The sequence below is a fragment of the Emys orbicularis genome, chromosome 8 (assembly GCF_028017835.1).
Source record: "Emys orbicularis isolate rEmyOrb1 chromosome 8, rEmyOrb1.hap1, whole genome shotgun sequence".
In the NCBI taxonomy this organism is placed as follows: Eukaryota; Metazoa; Chordata; order Testudines; family Emydidae; genus Emys; species Emys orbicularis.
The window spans coordinates 97,115,495-97,140,701 of record NC_088690.1 but is presented as its reverse complement, the minus strand read 5'-3'; positions in this window follow the sequence as shown (position 1 = coordinate 97,140,701).

Below are 25,207 nucleotides of genomic sequence, written 5' to 3'. Positions count from 1 at the left end.
GAAAGAAGCTTATTGGAATATCTCTGAAGGTGAGATTTTATCTGCAATCAGTTTCTTAATGTATTAGGTTTAGACTTGCGTGTTTTTGTTTTATTTTGCTTGGTGACTTACTTTGTTCTGTCTGTTATTACTTGGAACCACTTAAATCCTATGTTTTATACTTAATAAAATCACTTTTGCTTATTATTGAACCCAGAGTTAGTGACTAATACCTGGGGGAGCAAACAGCTGTGCATATCTCTCTATCAGTGTTATAGTGGGTGGACAATTTATGAGTTTACCCTTTGTAAGGTTTATACAGAGTACAACTGATTTATTTGGGGTTTGCATCCCATTGGGAACTGGGTATCTGGGTGCTGGAGACAGGAGTATCTGCTAAGTGGTTTTCAGTAAAAGCCTGCAGCTTTGGGGGACGTGGTTCAGACGTGAGTCTGTGTTTGCAGCAGGCTAGCGTGTCTGGCTCAACAAGAGAGGGTTCTGAAGTCCCAAGCTGGCAAGGAAAACGGGCTCAGAGGAAGTCTCAGCACATCAGGTGACAGTCCCAAGGAGGTCTCTGTGACCGAACCCGTCACATCCACTTTTGGGTCGTTAGTTCCAATGGTAGCATCTAATGGTGGCGCTCTTCCACTGACCTTCTCCTGTCCAGAGAAAATTGGGCCCTGCTCCACTGTGCAACTGTCAGGTCCAGTCCAGCAATTTCAGCTCTGCTTCCACCAGCCTGGGTGGGCTCAGCCATGAAATCAGCTCAGCACTTCCTCCTCCCTTGCTGTAGATTCAGCTGTGCTCTTCCTGCTGGTGCCTGGTCAAGCCCAGCAGATTTCTCCGCACAGGAAGCAGAACTTCCAGGTGGGGAAATCAGTGCAGAGCAGGTCGTCAGAGGGATCCTGGATAGCACTCCCCAGCTCTGAGGTAGAACCCTTTCCCCTACTTACTTGCTGAGCCTGAACTTCATTAACCCACCCAAATGCCCGTGCACGCATATCCCACACAATCTCTATGCCCTTTCATGACAAAGATAAATAGTCTATTATCACATACACTTATCAGAACATAAGCAAGTTCCAACCAAAACAACACTCAGGTGGAATTATGTGTAAACATTACAATTCATGTAAATAGAGCCAGTCAGAGCTGGCTTTCCTCCTTCTCCATTCCTCTCGGTCTTCTAGCTTTCAGGCTTATTCGCATGCTTTTATATTCCTGTATATGAGGTAGTAGCCTTTTTAGCATAAAAATGTCCACATAATAGTTATGCATTAGTATAATTTTTTTTTAATTTTCTGGGATGGGGGAAGTGAGGGGAGCCACAGGGAATCATCTACAAACCTCCACTTATTTATCTTCTTGTTCCATTGAATCTTTTGGGATGATTCTTTGGCAAGACAGCACTTTTCTTCATTGCATCTCTCTCCTCTGTTACTATACAGCCTGAAGGATGGTATCTAAACTCCAAACAGGGGTCAGTGTGTCAACATAAATCTCTTTTCTATGATCTCAGGGAATAGCAATGCTTCCACAGCCTAACATTAAGGTAAAAATATTTCAGAGCATTAAACATGAGCAATCCACATTAGAAATCCTATTCTGAAACTGAATGGAGCAAGCCATTCAACCATGCAGCCTTACAGTGTTTTACCAATTACACTAATTAATAAGAGTTGTATTGTAACAGTGATTTGCAAATGGGCGATGAGGGTCTATAATTCTTCAAGGATTAGCGAGATAAAATGTTCAGTTGCTAAGGAAGATTAGATGGAATTATCCTTTGTAGCACCCTTTAAAATGGATTAGTCACCGCTCATCATACTGGTGACATGCATATCACAATAACAAGATGTTAGCCTGTTACAAAGAACATTAATTTTTTTTAAAAAATGTGATAACAGAACAGAACTCAGCATTATAAATTACTAGCCAAGTGATGATGTTGATTTATTTAGTATTATACAGTAACCGGCTTTGCTAATATAAGTAAAATCAAAGGTTGTTCCTACATTTTGAGGGTCAAATATACAATAGGAAAGTCCTTCATCACCACGTGATGCTTCAGATGTCTAAGAACTTCCATAGTCCATCCTTTTTATCCTTCATACAAATGGAAAACTAGCTCCAAAATGTTTAGTAGAAGAGAGAAGCCTTGCTTAGAGAGCTGACTTCAGCCACTTGTTCAGGCAGCAAGGGGGAAAGAACTTATGAAGAATGGAATAGAATGAAAAAGATGGAATTGTACGAGATGCAAATTATTCATGCAGATAGAAGCAAAGGGAGGATGGATTGATGTAATATAGAGGGCAAGGGCAGGTGAATGGAGTTTTAATATGGCTAATTTTTTTAAGAACTGGTTTCTAATTCCTGTGTTACTGATTATGTATGTTCTCTATCTGTTCTGTGTCTCATGTTACAGCTCTTATATTATGGGTAACTATAGTTCAGTTTCCCACTGGTAGCTGTGTCTAATGACAGAAATGCTATCATCATTGCCCAAGCATAGATGCACGTTGCACAGGGCAGTCAACTACCAGACACTAAAATATCAGCGTGCTTTCATTTTGGGGCGTCTATTCAATAGGAGGAGGGAGTCTGAGAGCTGGTTGAAAAATGGGCCTGTGTGTATTTGTGTGTGTGAGTGTGAAATGTGTCCTGTGTGTGTGTGTGCACATGTGTGTGTGGGAAATGTGTCCCACATGTGTGTGTGTGTGCAATATGTCCCACGTGTGTGTGTGTGTGTGTGTGTGTGTGTGTGTGTGTGTGTGTGTGTGTGTGAGAAATATGTCCTCTGTGTGTGTGTGTGTGTGTGTGTGCGCGCATGTGTGTGTGTAATGTGTCCCACTTCTTTAACCTGGAAAACTTTGAAGTTTGAATTTTTTTGATTAGCTCTGCTGAATTTGCTGCTGTAGCTGAGAATAGTGTGATTCTGGGCTCCTCACCTTCATCCCTGCATCTCAGTCCTGTCTCAAAGCATCCTGTCTCTTCCGAGGAGTGAGCTGTGCTGAACTTTGAAGTGGATTTTTAGTTGGGGCGAAAGGGGATTAGGAGGAGACATGCCAGCCGCCGCCACCAATCGCTACACTCAGTTTTACAGCTGTGGCCAGATTTAGAAAATGAAAAGCTTTTCAGTAACTACCCATTGCATCACCTAACTCTGCATGGTTGTTATCATTACTATAGCCCTGTCTTAGGACGTAAATTGGTTTGCAGAATTATTGGTTTGTAGATTATTATTCAGCATGGGCAGCAGAGTAGACATTACAAAGAGGAGCTCATAGGCAGTTTAATGGCGGCATGGATAAGGGCTTGTTACACGGTGTGGCAAAGCACATCAGAGGAGTGTGATTTGTATCGCACTCTAACATGTTGCGCTCTACCTGTCCTATGTAGTCTTCTGCTGGTGTGCCTAGGTACGCGAATTAGGTATCTTTTAGAGCACACCAGCAGGATCTATACAGGGCGGTTAGAGCACAGCACACAGCACTCCTGGTGCACTTTGCCACACCATGTAGACAAATGGTAAGTAAACAACCCGCTGCCTCAAAAGCCTCTGTGGTACATCCATTAGCTGAGGAGACAGAAGTTGTAGAGTACGTACTTCTGCTATCATAGACTTACAAATGTTAGAGCATAGAAGGAGCTGTGGGAAAAGTTCCACAACTGGCAGCACCATTCTGTACCTGGTCTAGAGGCCTGTGTCCTAGTCAATGGCATGGCTGGATGCTTCAGCCAGGAGCGGTATTCTGGTGCCGACCTTGACCCTGAACCCACTGGCATCACTTGTCTTTACCTGAGCCATCTGCCCAAGTTTGTAGATGCAACTAAGCACCTAAGAGCCAGCAAGTTCTATCTGCCTCGTTACGAGAGCGGGGCAACATTTTTCAATGAAAGTGTTTTGTGAATTTGGTTTTGTGGGGGGCTGCATTTTGGCCATCTTGTCAAGTGGTGGATGCTTTTGGAAAAGTCAACATTTCGTCAAAACGTTTTAAAAAAAGTTTGCAACATTTTTTTCTGCATTTTCAAACAGCTCGTCTTTGCCCTTTTTCTGTATCAGTGTTCTCTGCTTTTGATCTGACATAATTGCCTTTGAACTAGCAGAGTCTGCCCTATTCCTGAACAAATTATTTAATTTTTACTGGACCCAACAGCATCAACCTATACATCAGTCTGCAATATCTTTGTCAGAACCAGTTTATTGTATTTAATGAAGCCAATATTTTTCCACAGTTGAAGTGGCATTAACTCATACTGGCGCCAATATTCTCTACCTTGTTCGACTTTGCTATTTACCTTGGACCCACACCCAGGTCCTGATTGTTGCTATTAACATTATAACTAATGCTCATCTGATCTAAAGTTCCCTCCACATAGCCTTAGTCCACAAGTACTGCCTCATATCGAGGTCAGTGATGCTACCTCATATTAGCCTTCTCCAAAAATATCCCCTAAACCGTATCTGAACTGGTGGCTTCCCTTCCAATAACTAATCCATCCACTTTTACGGTCTACAGTACTTTTAACTACTGCACCAAACCAGCAATACCTATTCTATCCCCACTCTGTGCTTACAGAGGCAGCAATCATTTTGTAACAAATGTTGGGCCACCAAGGACTTCGTAGTTGTTATAGTGCTGCACATCACGACTGCTTTGGCTACCCTGACACAGTGAGGAAACACAGGCTCCTCCCTTTTCACCTCAAGGAGAATCTCCACCACCTGTCAGCAATATAGGTCATCTCCAAAAGTTGTGAGCAGTCTGATTTCCTCCGTGTGTGTGTATATATATATATATATATACACACAGACGTATAGCGATTAAGGGCTTCTCTACACGATGCGGCAAAGAGCTCTAGAGAGGTGAGATCTGTAGAGTACTCTAACGTGTTGAGCACTAACTGCCCCATGTAGAACCTGCTGGTGTGCTCTAAAAGGTACCTACCTCACGTTAACGTGGTCCTGTTAACATGAACTAGGTAACTTTTAGAGCACATTAGCAGGGTATATATATATTAGAGTGATTTCCAACTCACCCACCTCTGAAGTGCTTTATCATGAAGTGCAGATGAGTCCTTTAGCTATAGACAGGATAAATACTCCCGGTAGCCTGCTGTTACACCCTTTCTGATGTCACTATGTCCTTTCTGCTACTTTTCCCCTCAGAAGGAACTCACAATATGCTTTATGTGGTTTCAATTAAAACACACAGTAAAACCTTCCAGCAGTTATTTCCGTTGGCAGCTCAGGAGATTGTTTCGGCTTTCCTCCCCAACCCCCGACATACACTTTAACACTGGCACAGATAAGGGCTCATTTTTCATTTGAGCAAAGAGTCTAAATACACTTCACATGGGGCAAAGTCCACATTTTATCAAAAACTAAACAACATAAAATAAAACGATCAACAGACAATAACACGTTTACTTAGCTTTCATGCAGATTTGAGAACTATTCTAAAACATTTTCCTTCTTACAGTCACTTTTCTTCAAGGTGAAAGAGAAGCTACTTTCTCTAGGAGGTGCAGTGTATTTTTACCCTCCTGTGATTTTGGTTAGAGGTCGTTGGATCACACAAATGAAGACATTAAACAAGTTAAGAATTCTGTTCTTTGTTGCTGACGCTGAGAGAAATGTAAAGGCAGTGAATATAGGGAATGTAATGGATTGCTTCACTTCTTGCAGGAGATTAAATATGTGCTATCCAAAAATACCTAACGTACATACTTTTCTCTGGAAAATGAAGGCAGCTTCCAAAGTTGAAGGTGCCAGCCAGGGATGGGATTGATGCTACAGAGGCAGCATGGTCAGTCAAGGGAGCTGTGTGCAATTTTCATAAGAAAAACCAAGCTAAACTTTCCAGGTTTTGGATTTTGCCACTAACCCAAAACTCAGACCAGGCTCATGAGGCTTTCAGCAAATCTGAGCCAAACTATGAGCAAATTTCAGCTGGACGATGCACAGCAAGAGAATTCAGTTCCTGGTGTGGGAGAGGAAGAAATATTTCAGCACCCTCCAGAAACTCCCTTCTGGCCTACCTAGAACCAACACCAACAGACTTCAGACTTTTAATCCCTGCCATGGGAGTCGGTGGAAGGAGAGAAGAGGAGTAGCTGCTCTGAGATGGGGCCTGGGGAAGTTTTTATTATTCATAGACACAAGGCCACATGCATAATAAGCATGGCAGAAATTAAGAGTTGCTGAGAACTATCTGTGACTCCTCTCAACTGCCCTTAGTACTTGAAGTGTAAAATTTAGTCTGTATTAATCCAAACACATTTACTATTAGCCTGGATGCTTCTTCCATCTTTCAGTTTCATCTACAGGCTGCACAGACAAAGCACACATGTATCAAAGAGCAGCTGATGGCTTACAGGAAGTTATGGATAAGGATTTATTTAGAAAGCTTCTGTTTTGCAGGCTCTCAACTCTTCCCTCAGTCCTTATGAACTCTGTGTGAAAACGGGATTTTGTGGCTTAATATTTCCTCTATTTCAGCTGCTTATTTCCCACCTGAGGTCACAATTCTCAGTGACAACATAATCATTTCCACAACTGCCAGCTGAGATGTCACCCACAGAATGATGAATTCCGGCAGGGAATGTACAGCAATAAGATGCCATTAAATGAAAAATGCATTAAAATATGTATCAGTAGAAGCGTTTTAATCAACTTTCCATCTGGTTACATCATTATTTTGCTCTTTCTTAAAGCCAAAGTGCTAGCACATTCATCTGATGAGAGACAAAGCACCGATACATCAGCATCTAAGCTAGAGTTCTGCTTCTATGAAGATACTTCTCTGTCTTAGGCTACATCTACACTACGGGGGGAGGATCGATTTCAGATACGCAAATTCAGCTACGGGAATAGCGTAGTTGAATTCTACGTATCTGATCCGACTTACCCCGCTGTGAGGATGGTGGCAAATCGACCGCCGCGGCTCCCCCGTCAATGGCGCTTACTCTTACCTGGGCTGGTGGAGTACGCGCATCGATTCAGGGATTGATTATCGCGTCCCGATGAGACGCGATAAATCGATCCCCGAGAGATCGATTTCTACCCGCCGATCCGGGCGGGTAGTGAAGACAAGCCCTTAGTCTTTTCCTTGTGAGCAACAGCATCTGCACTCAGGACAGGAGGAAAGGGGAGGCGAAGGCAAAGAATTTACTTTGGAATGGGGGCTGGGAAGAGAGGAGGAGACACAAGAAAACTAAAAAATGAAATGTTGATGTTTTAAGTTGCAGATGGTGGCATTTTAAGGAGTAGCTGAAATTGGATGAAATTTTGCAACTGTTTTAAATTCAGCTGCCAAGTTTTGTCAAGCAAAACCTAGAGATTCCTCTAATGGGGAAAAATCAAATGCTGTCTCAGATGCAATGGCTGATATTCTCTCACCAGTAACTTTAGCCTGCAGGTAGCCAAACATATTTAACAAAGAGCAGTGCCAAGTGACTGGTGTCTCTTTAAAACATGTGTACAGCGAGGAAACCCAGTGGTTTAGTGGTAAGGCCATGGGAAAGCCATGGGAAACCTGGGTTCATATTTCTACCTTCTGCTCTTCTCTGCAGAATGGGTATGGATATAGTGTGTGCGTGTATATGTATGTATATATGTAGACAGAGATGTGATTAAAAAATATTGAGAGCTTCTGGGCACTGAACTCTTTTGAAAATCTGGCCCTAAATGACTTTCCAAGATCATATAATGACGGACAGATCTAGGATTAAAAGTCTTGCACCTGTACTACTAAATCTCTCTCTCTCTCTCTCTCTCTCTCTCTCTCTCTCACACACACACACACACACACACACACAAAACAATGGGAGTTGCTGGATGCTGGACACTTTTTGAAAATCTGGCCTCTCTGCCTCAAAATGGAGATAACATTTACCTACCTCACAAGAGTGTGATGAATTAAATCATCAATGTTAGCAAATTGCTTTGCAGAAAGAGTGCTGAATTATTATTATGGGGGTGAGAGGTTTACAAGCTCTCAAGGGATTGTGAGATTAGTTCTTAGATGGGCAAGGAGCTTTATGTTATTCTACAGTGACCTTTGCTGAGCGATCAGAAGTGTCAGAGAAAGAGTTATATTGTCCTAAGAGGATTGAGGAAAATTACTTGGGATTAAAAATAGATCTCTTGGAAGTCACACAGGCGTTACCTCTGAGCACTCCTCTCATGTTCCCCAGCCTAGCCTAGGTCAATGGATTTCATGTTCTGAAAAGGATCCTCTGACTAGAACAGACCCAATCCAAAGAATAGAGCCTGGTGTCTTTTCTACAGAGTTGGGAATGCATCAAGCTGGGACAAGGTAACTGAAGTGAGAAAGCAATAATAATAGCTTTATAGATCAACTTAGTAGAGATGGAGAAAACCAGAAGTGGTTTTATTTGACACAACCTCAGGCAGGTTTTCACATTGCATTGCATACAGGTTCCATTTAATCCCAGCCAGCCAGCATTGCAGGGGCTTGGAAAGTGGGGTGAGCTTTGGGGGGGCCATTTCTATTAAGAAATATTAACCTTACTGTATTTCTATTATTAGTGATACTGATTTCATAGGATGTTCCTTTAAGCTTTCAAAAAGTTGTCTAAGAGTTAAAAAAAAACAGAAAAAAGCCTGCTTCATGCCACTGAAATCACCACCTCCTAATAGTTCAGAAGCCAAATATTCACTAAGTACAAAAGCCTTTTCCACAAGATTGAAATCTTCTTTAAATAAACCATGCAAGCTTTTTCCTGGTTCCACACACTGGTCTGGCCTTTGACCACATGTGGTTTCAGTCCCTCAAATCTGGAACCCATACATGGCTACCTGCTTTATTCTTTACAACAGGGAAGTTGCTAATGAGCAATGATATGCCAAATGGGCAGCTTTCCAGGTGGGCTGTTTGGTGTGTTGGACAAATACTAATGGTGGGTAGCCAACAGAGTGCGCATTGGAGGTTTTTTGGAACATCCATCTTCGCTATCAGGGTAAACATATTTTGCTTTTCAACAATAAAATTTAATATTGAAGGACTGTGTGCATGTTCCTGATTAGAGATGAGCGTATCAAGGTGAAGGGAAACACATTTGGTAAGAAACTGTGTACAAAATATATTTCAGAATTATTTGGTTTTTGATTTGCATGAACCACAACTTACAGGAACCAGATGCAATATTTTTCAGCCAAACGTCCTGCTATAGATCGGGTAATAAGGCATTCGTGTTTGAATTCTAGTTGTTGCGTGTTATGCTAAGGCTACTTCCACTGTGTTAGGCTAAATCATGTTGTCTGTCACTGCAATGAAAAGAAACAGGATGTGATTGAGAAAGCATGAAGCGCATTTGTCTTGCATGAGATAGGAAGTTGAAAGTGTGCAGAATCTGGTTTGCATTTGTCATGCCAATGTTGGTTATGATTACGAGAAGTTGGTAATGCATTTGCCTTCTAGTGTGTTTGGAGAAGCAAATGTAGAGAATGACTAATACTTTTGCATTTTTAAAAATGAAAAGAAAAAGCTTCCAACTTACAAAGGCAACATTTAGAAGGTTTTAGGGTTTTTAAATGTCAAAATTAACATTAGTCCTTGCATCCGTTTTGTTGTTAGTCGATTCATTTATGTATCTGGTAAATCAACCTTCAAGACAACATTTCAAAGCACTGCACACATGTAGCCTGCACAATAAATGAGTCATTTTCTGAACACTCGAGTCTTATTCTAAGCTTGGTTAAACAGCAATTGCTTAAATCTCATTTTGGTCTCATTCTTTATGCGTGTAAATGCTTGGCAACAATCCAAGCGCAGCCTAACGGGGGTGACTGGAACCGTGAATCCTTCACCATGGTCTCTAGATTCCGGCATCACCGGAGAAGCGTCTGTTCAAAGCTAATGTTAAGGACATCCCCCAAATCAGCTGGCAATAGGCGAGGGAAGGGGCATACCAAGGCACATTTTTACTCTCAGTCTTCTGGAAGGCAGGGCGATGTGCTACCAGGCTGGATTAGACTTATTTTAAAAGCATACTCAGGGAGGAGGCTGTAGTCTTAATTATTTTTTCCGAAGTAAATTTATTGCTGGTGCAAGTTTCCAGGCAGACAGCGCTGGAGGGGAACTGCAGGAACGGTGGCTGTGCTAAAGGCCCCTGCTCTGCCAGATGTACCCAATCTTTTTCTGGGAGGAATCCCTTTCAGAGTGAAGCAGTTCAGTCTACATGCCTGAGTGTTCCAACAAAAGGAGCAAACCCACTGAGAACTGCCATTGAGCTGAACTCATTTCACAGATGCCACCAACACCTTGAGCGAATCCCCTTCACAGTTCCCCCAGGGACCCAGTCTGCCAGTGATACCCAGCAGTACAGAGGCCTTAACTCCAGCAGATTAGAGACAAAAACCAAAATAAACTTGTCTGTGCTACATCTAATTTTAGAGAGGGAACAGATGTGTGTGGTCGGAGGAACGCCAAACGTGGTGTGGATAAGAAGATAGCGGATGGATAAAAACAACAACAAATGTGTCAAGTAATGTTTAAGGAAAGCTTAAGTGGAAGGCTTAGCAGAACTTGGACCACTTTAGCTACTGTCTTGGTAGAAAGCAACTGCCTGTAGACTATAAGATTTAAGTCTATATTAGTGCACAGGACAGGTTGCACCTGCCATTGGGATTCCCCAGGCCACAGGCCAGACCCCACCCCTCACACAGGCTTCTGTTTTGTGGTGTCCAGCTGTTCTACCATGCCAGTATAGTCAGGGACGCAGCCAGAATTTTGCTAAGAAAGGACCCAGGTTACCTGCCTGGCCACCCCAAATTTGAGTGGTGTTGCGAACTGGCACACAAGGTCAGAACACCACTCAAACTCGGCCCATGCCTGACCGCCCCTCCATCACACCAGCAGAGAGGGTCTCTGCTGTTACACCACCCTGCTCCAGTTAGGGGCCAAGAGAGGGGCCCAGACCCTCTGTCCCTTTCCACCATTATGCCCCTGAGCATGATCATAAGAGGCTCAGCCCACGTGGTGAGCCCTGGATAGGTCACACCCTCCAGGGGATGGTCAAAGACAAACAAAACAGTCCCACGGATGTGGAAAAGCTTCCTCCTTTTGGAGGACTTCTCTTAAGCTGTGGCCTCAGCTAGGCTCACTGGCTAGTGTAAAAGAATAGTCCCTTCACACAAGTGGATCCGCATCAGGCCGGCCTGCCTGCCTGCCTGCCCTCCCTCCCTGCCTCCCTTCAGGAAGGGCCAGTGGGAAGTGGTCATCTGAGGAGTTCTTGCCTTTAGCCAGCCCTGGTTCCAGGAGCTAAGGACTGGAGACCTGCTCTCCAATCTGGTCTACCACCATCTGAGCTGGGTTTCTCCCTCTTAAGCGCCTCTCTCCAAGTCTGACATCCTTCACAGGTGTGGCAGGGCAGGGCCACCTGATCCCACATTAGCTCAGTGTGTTGCCCAGTGTGGTGTTTGTATACCCCCATCACACCCCCATAGCCACTCCATCCTGCTGATGCAGAATTAAGTCACTGCAGTGAACCGGATTCTCCTCTCAGTGTAAAACCAGGAGTAGCTTCACTGAAGTCAGTGGAGTTACACCTAGGGTAAAACTGGGGTAAGTGAGATGAGAATTAGGCCCAGAGTAGTTAGCCACACACAAGGCTAAACAATCCAGACGTAGGTAATGAAATGTTTCTTTGTTACAGATTTTTAACTAAATTTCTTTGGATAATAAGAATGTTAAAATCCAGTCTGACCCCGTTTAAAGATTTTTCTCTCCACTTCAAGTTTCATGCCTTTCACAAGGCAGCTGCTTTCAGCCAGCATGATGTTAATAGGAAGAAGCTTGTACACCTTAAATGCTGGTCTAAGAACTGAAAAATGCAATAACAGTGTTCAGGTTAATGAATATGAATTACTAAAACTCAAGAAGAAGATGACACTAATCATTAAATCAATGTAACTCAGAGCATAGTTTTGCCCAGCAATTTTCTTCCTGCTGACATGGACAGAGAAAGCTGGGTGAACAAGGTGAAAAAGATATTGGTCAAATAAATGTTTTTTTTTAAAAAAATCATGAAATATGTCAAATTATTCAACAAATATTATGTTACTAAGCCTGGTGATAAACACTTGGAGCAAATTGTATGGGCTTCACTTAATATGCATCTGCATTTGACACAACAAGAGTTCAGTTGGCAAACCCAGGCACAAAATGGCCAGAAGAAATGTTATCCACAGGCCAAAGGAGGCAAAAAGACATTCCACCATCGTAGTCAGATCCCCTTTCAAGTACTCTTTCATAAGGCTTCTGAACCTTTGATCCCACACAAATGATCCCTCTGCAGCAATGATGTTTTTGTATCAGTAAAGCCTCCCGTGGGTGGTAGCACTGGACAAAGCACATCGGGGCACTCACAGAGATTTCTCATTCTCCCTAGCAATGAAGATCTTGATCCCCTCTGCAGCAAGGATAGCCTAGTAAATCACATAAGCAGGCTTTGTGGACAGATTTAATTTTAGCTCTGAATTTTCCAGCTGTGCATGTCTAAAGACGCACATGCTTAATCTACACATGCAGTTATAATGCTTGCATTTACACACATATGACCTTAGTTAGCTAACTTGCCCGCTCTGTATGCAATTATCAGAGTTGCACAACACGGTGCACATGCATTTTGCACAAGCAACTGAGCAGCCACAATTAAAAAAAAAAATCTAGGCTTGTGTTTAAGAAGTGAATTGGAAGTGATCAGTTTAACCCATTGAGGAACATAGCCAAGTAGCAAAGTGGAAAAAGTGGAGGTGGGCCATGTCTGAAATGCTGCTGAAAGGTGCTATTCAGAGACGCTTTCCACGAGCTATAGGAGAAAAATCAGGGCTTGAACTGGAAAAAACAAAGTAGTGGTATTCTCCCAAGCTCCACCCACAAGCCAAGTTCTGACCTAGAGATGTCCAAGTGAGATGTCACTCACAGTATCATATTTTGAAAATCTGCACATAGACTTTGCTGGGCTCCTGAGACCTGGCTTCTCCTCAGTAGGATTCAGACACACCTATGGGCATGGCCACAATGTGCATCTTCTTAGAGCCCCGGTCAAGAGGTAAAGAGCTACCAGAGGAAGCCATCTGCAGAGCACAACAACAAGCTCTATTGGTCCTACAAAACCCAGGAACTATGCTACATATTCTTGAGTGCCATCTACTGGCTTATTTACAGAGCACTCCTGTAACAGCCTCAACTTCCAGAGACCGAATGAAATCAGAATCTCAGCTTTCATTTAAATGCTTGCACAGAGAAGGACAGCAACCAAGGGAGAAGCTGCCTGGACCCACAATCACCACCGGTGCAGACCTGATCCCCACTGCTTTGGGTTGGCAAGTGCTGGCTGGTTGTGAGGCTTGGATGCCCTGCTGGCTTCTGTGGGATTTGAAGCCCCTCAGATACACCACTCCTCTAGCCTTTTGACTCCATAGGTTATACTGGGGACAAAAAATAAATAAATAGTGGTGGCACTCTCCCAAAGACCATCCAACATCAGATAACATTGCTCACAGTACGTTTTGCAGATTGTGATCCTCTTTTTTGTTTATGCTTTGATAGCAGTGAAATAGTTAATTTTAATGTGAACCTTCTTACCATTGGCTATCAGTATTACCACTCCACTGAACGGGGGAAGTTCACACTTCTCTGAAGTGTTGTTTTCAGCTTTTTGCAGATACAAGCAGACATCAGTGTATTGGTTCATGCTCATTTCAGATTTTCTAGGTTTTTTCGTGCAACCCTAAAGGCTAGAGTTTTTTCTTTTAATGAAACAGATTCCAGAAAACAAGTTGTAGACTCATAATGAGTACAGGGTGGTCGACCCAGTCCAGTTAGGACCCTAAGAAAAGTAGTGGTTTAGGGTACTTAAGGAACAAGCTGAAACAATCTTCAAACGATTAGCAATTATCTTTAAGAACTCATGGAGGATGGTTGAGGTCCCAGAGAACTGGAGAAGGGTAAATGTTATACCAATCCTTAAAAACATGGGGGAAGAGAACCCGGGGAATTATAGACAAGGTTGTCTAACTTCGATATCTAGAAAGATACTAGAACAAATTTTTAACCATCAGTTTGTATGCACCTAAAGGATAATATGGTTATAAGTAACAGATAACATGGATTTGTCAAGAACCAGTTATACCAAGCCAACTTAATTTCCTTCTTTGACAGCGTCACTGGCCCAGTGGATGCAGGGGGAGGGGGAAGCAGTAGGCATGATACATCTTAATTTTAGTAATCTTTTGACACAGTCCCATTAGCAAACTAGGGAAATATGGTTTAGATGAAAATATATAAGGTGGGTGCAAAATTAGTTGAAAGACTGTAAGCCAAGAATAATTATCAATGGTTCATTGTCCAACTGGGGGGGGACATGTCTTTTGGAGTCTCAGAGGGGTCTGTCTGCATCTGGTACTATTCACTATTTTCATCAATAACTTGGATAACAGAGTGGAGAGGATGCTTATCAAACTTGCAGATGACACTAAGCTGGGAGGGATCACAAGCACTTGGGAGGACAGGATTAGAGTTCAAAGTAATTTAGACAAATTGAAGAATTGCTCTGAAATCATCAAGATGAAATTTAAAGATGAGTGCAAAGTACTTTAGTTAGGAAGGAAAAAAGAAATCAAATGCACAACTACAAAATGGGGAATACCTGGCTAGGAAGTAATACTGCTGAAAAGGATCTGGGGTTTATAGTGGACAACAGATTGAATAAGAGTCATGCAGCTGCGAAAATGGCTAGTATTCTGGGATGTATTAACAGGAGTGTTGTATGTATGACATGGGAGGTTATTGTCCCGCTCCACTCTGCACTAGTGAGGGTTGATTGGAGTGCTGTGTCCAGTTCTGGACACCACACTTTAGGAAAGTTATGGACAAATTGGGGAGAGAGTCTAGAGAAGAACAAAAAAAGGATAAAAGGTTTAGAAAACCTGACCTATTAGGAAAGGTTAAAAAAACTGGGCATGTTTAGCCTTGAGCATGTTATAAAGAGGACGGGTGATCAATTGTACGCCTTGTCCATTGAAGGTAGGACAAGAAATAATTGGCTTAATCTGTAGCAAGGCAGAGTTAAAAGTTTTTTTTCCCTAATAGCTAATCTAACTGAACTATAAAGATAGGTAAGCACTGGACTAGGTTTCCAAGGGAGGTTGTGGAATCCCTGTCGGAGATTTTTAAGAACAGGTTAGACAAACACATCAGGGATGAGCTAGGTTTATGTGGTCCTGCCTCCAGCCTTCCCGCCCTACATTTCTATGAATCTAACTTGAAGAGCCACACCAACAGTTTAGTGCACTAATCTTCCATATCTGAAAACCTGGGTTCAAGTCTTGTTTCAGGACACAAATAGCAGAGGACAAAACAGTTCCCTCTAAATCCTCATTTGCCCTCTAAACATGCACAATGGTGGTAAAGCGCAAGTCTGAGAAACCTTTACAAAGGTATGTGAGGAAGCCTGCATAGTCGCTAAGGCAGTGCACGTAGTTATTTTTTTATTTGAATGAAGGACGTGTTTGTTAAATAGAACTTGATTTAATTTGTAGGGAGAAAACCTGAGTAGAAACATGTGAACAATCTGCTAAACTGAAAGCTACAAAACGAAGGATTTTCTCCGGCATGTCCAATTACGATAAAAGACGAGCTTGCAGTCTGAAGAGATATTTGAAGATCTGGGTTCATGGTCACGTGGGATACAACATGCCTTTCTATTGATTTTTTCACCATTACTTAGAATCATTGTACTGGGATATATAAAAAGGTAGAAACAGAGCTAACAGGCAGCAAAATAAAAAAAGTACCACAGCTGCTTAACGCCAATAAAATAGCTACTACTGATGAGGTTATCAAAATGTCAGATGTGCTTGGCGAGCTGACATTTTTCCTTGCCTTTTTATTAAAAACCTCATTGCAAAACATAACAGTGAGCCAGGCAAGTGGAGCGAGTTTAGTATTCACTCCCTTTTTTGACCCAATGCTTTAGAAAGTCTTTTTAATTAGTAGTCTTCAGTTTGCATCATTAGAGAAGTGAAATGCACCCAGGTTAATGGCTCCATTAATTGTTGGGTTGCGTTATTTTTGCCTTTAAAAAAAAAATTCTGTAGTGCTAAAAGAAATAGTGGTCTCCCGAAGCAATATTTTGAAAGGATCACTGTTTTGGAAAGTTTTGAGGCTGTGTATAAAATTCCTGCTACAAAGTTAGTTTTCCCAGTATCTTTGTTGTTGTTTTGAAAGGGGCTTTCATGGTTGAAAGGAAGGAACTGGTTAAAGGGGAAACTGTCACAGGTCATGCTGAAAGGTGATCTGTCAGGCTGGAGGGAAGGCACTAGTGGAGTTCCTCAGCGTCTGTCGTGGGACTAATCTTATTGAACATTTTCATTAGTGACCTTGGCACAAAAAGAAGTGTGCAAATAAAATTGGTGATGACACAAAGTTGGGAGGTATTGCCCATATGGAGGAGGTCTGGAATGTCATTAGAAGGAGATTTGGACGACCTTGAAAATTGGAGTAATAGAAATTGGATGAAATTGTGCGACAAAAGAGAAGATCTAGAGGTATTGGTTGAGCACAGGAAGACTATGAGCTGCCAATGTGATATGGCTGTGAAAAAGGCTAATGTAATCCTAGGCTGCATCAGGCTAGGTATTTCCAGTAGAGATAGGGAGGAGTTACCATTATACAAGGCACTGGTGAGACCTCAACTGGAATACTGTGAGCAATTCTGGTCTTCCATGCTTACCATTGATGGATTCAAACTGGACAGGTGCAGAGAAGGACTACTACATGATCAGAGGAATGGAGAACGTTCCTTATGAGAGGAGATTTAAGGAGTTTGCTTGTTTAGTGTAACAAAACGAAGGATAAGGGGAGATATGACTTCTCTCTATAAATTCATCAGAGGGATAAACACCGGGGGGGAGGGGAGAGAAAGTATTTAAGCTAAGAGCTAATTCTGGCATAAGAACAAATGGATATAAACTGGCCATCAATAAATGTAGGTTTGAAATTAGATGAAGGTTTCTAACCATCAGAAGAGTGAAGTTCAGAACAGCTTTCCAAGGGGAGTAGTGGGGGGGGGGGGGGGAAACAAACTAATTTGTTTTAAGACTGGGCTTGATAACTTTATGGAGGGGATGGTATGATGAGATTGCCTAAAAGGGCATATGGCCCACCCATGACTGCTATTAGCTAATATCTTCTACAACTGGAGACTGGGAACTAGATAGGGAGGGCTCTGAGGATATGTCTATACTGCAATTAAAAGCCCGCGGCTGGCCTGTGCCTACTGACTCGGGCTTGCGGGGCTGTTTAACTGCGGTGTAGATATTTGGGCTCGGGCTGCAGTCCAAGCTCTGGGACCCTCCCACCTCAGAGGGTCCTACAGCCCAGGCTCCAGCCCCATCCCGGAAGCCTACACTGCAATTGAACAGCCTGGCAGCCTGAGCCAGCTGTCATGGGCCAGCCACATGTACACATATCCTGAGCTCCTAGAGAATTCTTTCCCTGATGTCTGGCTGGTGGGTCTTGTGCACATGCTCAGAGTCTAACTGATAGCCATAAATGGGGTCAAGAAGGAATTTCCCCCAGGCCAGATTGGCAGAGACCCTGGGGCTTTTTGCCTTTCTCTGCAGCATAGGGCCTAGGTTACTTGCTGGTTTGAACTTGAGCAAATGGATTCTCTGTAACTTGAAGTCTTTAAATCAAGATTTAAGGACTTCAGTAAGTCAGCCGGAGGTTATGGGCCTCCTACAGGAGTGGGTGGGCAAGGTTCTGTGGCCTGCAATGTGCAGGAGGTCAGACTAGATGATCATGATGGTCCCTTCTGGCCTATCAGTCTATGAGACAAATTTTGTATAACATGCAAAGCCAATTTCTTTCCTTATTAGGAGGCTATCTCATGAGCGAGACCAAAAGGAAAGATGAACATGTCTCACGCAGAGAATGAATGACTAATATGCAGAGGATCATGGATGGGCATAGGTAATCTATCAAGATATATATATGGAATGTGGATGCCTGAGTGTTTTGAGTCATTATATTCTGCCTTCTGAAACTGCCCAGGCAGTTTCATTTGGATACAATATTCTTCACATCAAATCCTATATGGTTTTTGTTTTTGTTGTGTCAGCGGAGCGATGCCAATTTACACCCATTTGGAATCTGGCCTTCTATCATTTTCAACTAAAAAACTCCCTGAATTACAAAATAAGGAATCTTCCCCCTTCAAAAATAACCATCATAACCACTTCCTCTGGCAATTTCTCTTTCAAAGAAAGTAGCATTGGAATGGTCGTTTAACCTCCTGGGCTAAACAATCCTGCAGATAAAGGCCATGCTGACTTTGCAAACAAAAGTTCCTACTTACCTTCAGTCTCCCATTCCTGATTCCAAGTCTATGTCCCATGTAGTCCCTATACTAGGATCACTCCCACTGACATGGTTTACTTCATATTCAAATTCTCCCCTTCAAGTTCCTCATTAAAACTAACTTCTAATTCTTCCCTTCCACCAAAACAAAATTGGTGGGAGGAAAGAATTGGGAAAATGGGAAAACGGGGAGGATAGTAAATATACTTTCAGAAAGTCCCAATTAAAACAGCAGAATATGACATATGTTAAATGTTGTCTATTAAGGGATTGATCCTGAGCCCTCTCAACTCCCACTGGATCAGGAGCTGGAGGCAGAGACCATGCCTACACACCATCTAGGAAGCAACTCCCACACTTTAGGCACCATATAGAAATAATTACACACAGAACAAATAAATCCCTGTCCAGGTTGCAAAGTTGCACTGTCAAGCACTCAAAAGTTAGGAAACAGCAGAATTTAAGTTGCCTGTGCCCAGGTGCCTTGTCCTAATCTACGTCTCCCACCCCCAGATCCGGCTTTCGTCCTCTCTGCATTCAAATCAGACCTCTTCCCCTCCCTGCTGCCTTGTGTCAATAGGGAATCACTGAGAACACAAGCAAGATGGACTCTGTGCTCTCAGTTCTGGTACCTGGCCCTGGCAGAGCTGCGATTATAGGGAAAGTCCACACTGAGCATGTTCCAACTGGGGAGAAGGTCTTCAGGGAATTTGGCTGAAGCTCTAGCATCCTCCACCGCGTGTGTGCAAACTGCAATTTAGAGGCATGTAATTTGGCCACATTTGGGTAGATTGTCCCAGGGATGACAAAAGGCACATCCGGGCACAAAGGCCACCTCCCTGCCAAATTTCATATCCTTACTCTAAAGCATGGAAGTGCTAAAGTTTCCCAAAAGAAAAGATTGATGGATTTTTTTTTAACATGGATAAAACAAGCTATTTTCCCCTAGTCTCATTCTCAGAAACAGCTGAACCACTTTGGCTGAAGTTTTTTAGAATAATTCAGCCTGAGGAAGCACCCAGCATGGAAAATATCAGCCCAAATCGTTAAAGTTTGGTAAAGTTTAAGCAAATGAAAACAGGGTCTTATAACAAAGTGTCAGACAACCTTAATTGTAAGCAGTGCTACCAGTGCCCATAATACCTATCATAATATGGAAGCCATGGCCACAGATTGAGGACAATAAACGATGGGGTTTGGAATGAAAGCCTTTCAAGACCCACTCCTGCTGTGGTGCTACGAAGTCAACCAGCCTGTGATGGCAGGGTTGTGTGGCCATCAGGGATACCATGGATGGTTTGATCAATTCAAGAAATAATAAAACAAAACAGACTTTCAAATGCTCTGGCACCATAAGCCTGCGCAATGCATGTAACCGCATGATTGTATATCCATTGCCTTTGTCCTCCCTCCCCAATTCCACTTCAGTTGTCTAGTCACAGTCACAATTTAATTTGAAACGAGCAGCAATAGGTAAGTTCTCTGGGGCAAGGCCTGTCTTCCATATGTTTGTGATAAATGTTGAACAATGAGGCCCTAACCCTTGATAGGGGTTTTTTTTTTTTGGCCATTTCTGTAATATAAATAATAACTGTTTAAAAATAAAAGAGGATACAGCTGTTTTGTTGTTTACAAATATGAAGGATGCCTCACTTTTCTGAAGCTCTGGTTCTACATTCTGGAAATATGTCCTTGGATAGGCTTCTGCAATATACATAGGGAGTACAAGGCTGTGATCAAGGCAACACAATGCAACTGGAAGAGGAGCACAGAAAAAAGGAAGTGAGAATATAGTAGAGATTACACCCATCCATTCCTACAGTTTTCTGGCACAAATATAGAGCACCATGTCACGCACTGACTATTTTCACTGTCTGAACAGAAATCATTGCTGGACAGGTTCTCTTAATTGTTGCTTGTATTTTTTTATGACAACTATCAACAAATTGAGTTCAATGGGTTCATTCAAGAGCAAAGACTGCTCTGATTGTTCTAACCTTGCTCAAGTGGGTGAGAACACAAACATGCAAAGATTGCAAAACAAACTGCTTTAAAAAATAAGCAAACAACAACAACAACAACAACAAAACCCATCACACATCTGCTGCATGCCCTGGAAGTTCTTCCAAAATTTGTAGTTCCCATCATCAGATGACATTGTGCTGTTAAATAGAGCATTACTTTGGCAACAGTGTTTACACTTCTTTGGATCAGGAGCAATTGGTGCAATGACTTCAGGGGTGTTGGTGATGGAAAATGTTTGAAACTGAAGGAAAAAAAAATTCTGGCTGTTCTGTATTGTCCTTGAGGACTTTACTGTGTGCTGTCACTTTAACTGCTTAGCAACAGATTGATAGTCTCTGAAATCAACCATTTCAAAGCAGCGAGCATAGTATAAAATGCTTTCTGTCCTAATTCAAGAGACGCTACTTGGGAAGCAATATAAGCATCAGTCTAAGGGTTTTTAGATGTAGTTAATTATATCAGGGACAACATGAGAACCATGAGCACAAATAGCTTTTTTTTTTTAAACCCTCAAAGTCACAAGAGATCTACCATAGATTAGCAAATTAGTAATTGCAAATATGTAATAATCCAAAATTAAAATGAGTTGGCAAACTCTGTTGCAAAGATAGATTTGTGCCAGAGGAAATGCTAAAGAAATAAGACATGGCACCTTTTAAAAAATGATTTGCAAATTTAATCCTGGTTATACTTATTTTATTTTAAATAAAAATCTCATTTCTTAGTCAAGGGATCCATTTCCAATAATTTCCTAGTACAGGCAATCCTTGACTTTACGACATTCGACTTACGATAAACAGCACTTACGATGCTTCTGAATTGACTGATTTGACTTACGACAATTGGTTTCGACTTTATGACACTCGGTCCCGCAGTGGAGTGGATTGTGGTTCCGAGTTACAACGTTTCGACTTACGACACAATTTTCAGGAACCAGTTGTGTCATAAGTCCAAGAACTGCCTCTAGTTTGTTATTTTGATTTTTGCCTATATTTTGGCAAAGGTAGGATAGGTGGCTGCTATAGTTGGGTGGGGTAAAAGGAGAGGGAGTGATAGCAGTTAAAATGTGTGTGTATATATATTTCACAGATCATATGGAGAACCAGCTAGATCCCTGAATTGCTCATATCCAGACAGTCTATCATTTGGGTTTTCTAATAAAGGTGGAACATTTAGGGGATGTGAAATGTTGTTCAGGGGCATTAGCTGGAATCCAGTGAAATATATTTCCAATTCTTTTTTTTTAAAATGAAGTTTTATGTTTGCAATTTTTAAGGACCCAATAGTTATGTAGTAGTTCAAGTAAACTGCAGCCAAGAGATGGAGAGCCAGCCCAAAAATTCTGTGTCCAGACAGCAGGTTGAAATGATAAAAGGCAAATGTCATCAAACTACCACCAAAAGGGCATCTCAGAGTTCAATCAATAACTACAAAAGCACTCCCTGAGTGACTCCCCAAACCACTGGTTCCTCCCTTTATGAGAGCAATTAGTCACAGCTGAGACCAGCTCTGTTTCTGCATGGCTGGGTTCCTTGGAAATGCAATGTGGACACTTTTACTCTCTTCCTGCCCAAAACAAGATGAGATTATACAATTCATAACAACAGCAAGGTTTTCTCTTACATTTTGTGCTTTGGTGCTCAGATAACATGCTGACAAGAGAAGTAAAAATGCCTGGACATAATATATGCTCCCTATTCCCTTCTGTTGTGATTTCTACTTTGATAATTCCTATTGAGCTGTCCTTATTTGCTTCAGCAAAATGCTAGACAACGAGTCCTGCCCTGGTTACTAAATAATCAACAGTACAGTGCTTCTTACTGGAACCCTCTGCTCCTGCAGCTATGTTTGTTCTTTCTGCAGGGCAGTTTGGAACACTTTTGAGGTCCTCTGAACTGAAGTTTCCCTTCAGTCAATATGGCAGTCAACCAACAAGGGAGCTATTACTCCAGGTGCTGTTACTGAACCCTCCAGGGCTGTGAGTTTGCTTTTAGATGCTATAATTGTCAGTCCTTCTCTGGCAAACTGAATGGTCACCTGGCTCTGTTGTCTTTTGGGATCATTATTATCACAATAGCACCTAGAAGCCCCAGTCAAGATCCCGGCGCTAGGCACTGTACAAACTCAGAGTAGGCAAGTTTCTTTCTCGGTTATTCCAGGCATTTTTACCATGTTCATTATGACGGTGTCTGGGCACCTTGCCAGATTCTAAGAGTTGGATTTAAAGGATTAGTTGCTTTACCACCACCCTGGAGGAAAATGAAGTGAATTTTGCATTTTTTCCTGAAGTCAAGGAGGGTTTGCAGTCATTCTAACCCCTTGAAGCCAGTTCCAGAGCGGTCGGCCAGTTGCTGAAAAAGTTCTGTCACCTGCACTCATGATTCTCACCCTCAGAGTCTCTGAGGAACTTAGTTATCCTGAAACGCCATAGCTGCACCCAGAGACATGGCACCCAAGGTAGTGCATACCAATTTCATGAAAGGCCTTGAGAATCAAGCCCAACATCATGCATTTAATGAGAGGGAAGATTCTCTGCTGTGCTCGGCTAGGTACAGCAGGGCAGGATGCTGTCGGGAAGCACTTATGGCTCACTGATTCCTTACATCAGCCCTAGCCTCAATGCAAGTTGGGCTTGCTCTAAACTGCTCCAGCCAGACGTGGTCACTTAGGCACTGTATGCCAGCTGGGGGTGGCCAGAGCACATCGTGCTTCAACCAGAACCCCAACCACTCTTTGCAAACACCCAACATGTCTCCCTCTGCTCCCAACACATGCCCTGTGTGCTGCCTTTTTATTTCTTCCAGGCATCGGGGGAATGTTAGTGACCAGCAGAAATGGGCCAAAGACAAAATTCTGATTAAACTAACTCTTTTCAACAGTGACACATTGTACATGACTATCATGGTGCTAAGCAGAGGGGTTTGGAAAACAACCAACCCTTACAATAAATATTAAGAATATAGTAACATTACCACCATTAACTGTACCTGATTCCTAGAGGGATAGTCCTAGGATACCTGAAGACATTGTTTCAGTGTTCAGTCTTGTGACGTTGTGCAGTCTATATGGTTTTATAAAAACTTGATAATAAGTCAATATAATGTAACTGGGATAGTTTTAGAAAAAATTTGACAATAAGTGAATATAATGCAACTGGGGTATGCTTTGTGCAAAAGGTCTCTTGTAAGGTATCATTATGAGCTTTGTAATCTACTGAGTGTGATCATCCTATTTGTATAAACGTACCACTCTTGTATCTAAAACTAGAAATATAAAATGTAACTCTGAGGGCCTATTGTAATTATGTAAAGTGTGGGCCATTAAGGATGGTTTGGAATCTTGATGACTCCCATTGTCTGCAGATGGCTGTATTTACCTGTGAGTCTTCCTGTATATGTGTGTGCTGGCAAGTGAGTAATGAAGTCTTGCAGTGACATGTGATCATGTCACCTGAACTGGAATCCATCTTTAACCTGGTGCTTTTCCAGTGAGGGGGGGTGGAAACCCAGAGGGACAAAGGGTTCCCGCCTTATGCAAAAGATATATAAAGGGGTGGAACAGAAGAGAGGAGCCATCATGAAGAATCCCCTAGCTACCACCTGAGCTGGAACAAGAGCTGTACCAGGGGAAAGAATTGTGCCCAGGCCTGGAAGGTGTCCAGTCTGAGAAAAAGCTTACTGAAGCACCTCTGAGGGTGAGATTATCTGTATTCAGTTTGATTAGGTATAGATTTGCGCATTTTATTTTATTTTGCTTGTGACTTACTTTGTTCTGTCTGTTACTACTTTGAACCACTTAAATCCTACTGTCTGTATTTAATAAAATCACTTTTTATTTAGTAATTTACTCAGGGTATGTATTAATACCTGGGGGAGCAAACAACTGTGCATATCTCTCTATCAGTGTTATAGAGGGCGAACAATTTATGAGTTTGCCCTGCATAAGCTTTATGCAGGGTTAAAACGGATTTATTTGGGTTTAGACCCCATTGGGAGTTGAGCATCTGAGTGCTAAAGACAAGCACACTACTGTAAGCTGTTTTCAGGTAAACTTGCAGCTTTGGGGACAAGTGATTCAGACCCTGGCTCAGCAAGACAGGGTGCTGGAGTCCTGAGCTGGCAGGGAAAACAGAAGCAGGGGTAGTCTTTGCACATCGGGTGGCAGCTCTCAAGGGGGTTTCTGTGATCCAACCCGTCACAAGTCTCATCTGCTAAGCCTCCCTATGACCAGAAAGCTGGGAGAAGAGAAACTCTGCTCAAGACAATGCAAGACAGTTCAATAGCACTCTATGAAGTTGCCATTATTCAGTGGCAAATTGAAACTCAGGAGTGACTATCTACCCATTTGGGGCATTTGTTCAGTCATCTTATGGGACCTATTTAGCTATAAGAATGGGAATATTTCCATTTCCCTGGGCAACATTCCTTCTGCCACATTTACCTAAGTGCAAAGATTGTTACTAACACAAACACTTGCAGATGTAAATGACAGTGGTAGAGGTGAAGCAGTGACTGAGCATGCCTTCATATCAGATATGCCAAACCCGTGGGAAAAAATGCAGAAATTGGGCTTGTTTTTGGCTTAATTGGCTTGTGAGTTGCTTGTTGGCAGGGCCGGCTTTAGGAAGTACGGGGCCCAATTTGAACATTTTCGGCAGGGCCCGGGAGGGATGACTAAAAAAGAAAAACCATGTAAAAAAAAAAAAAAGCCTTTCATTTCTTAGCAACCGGTTCCACTATAAAAGTTCTGATTTAAGTTCTGATGTGCCACAGTATGTATTTTTTGTACCCAATAGGGTATACAAAAATTCC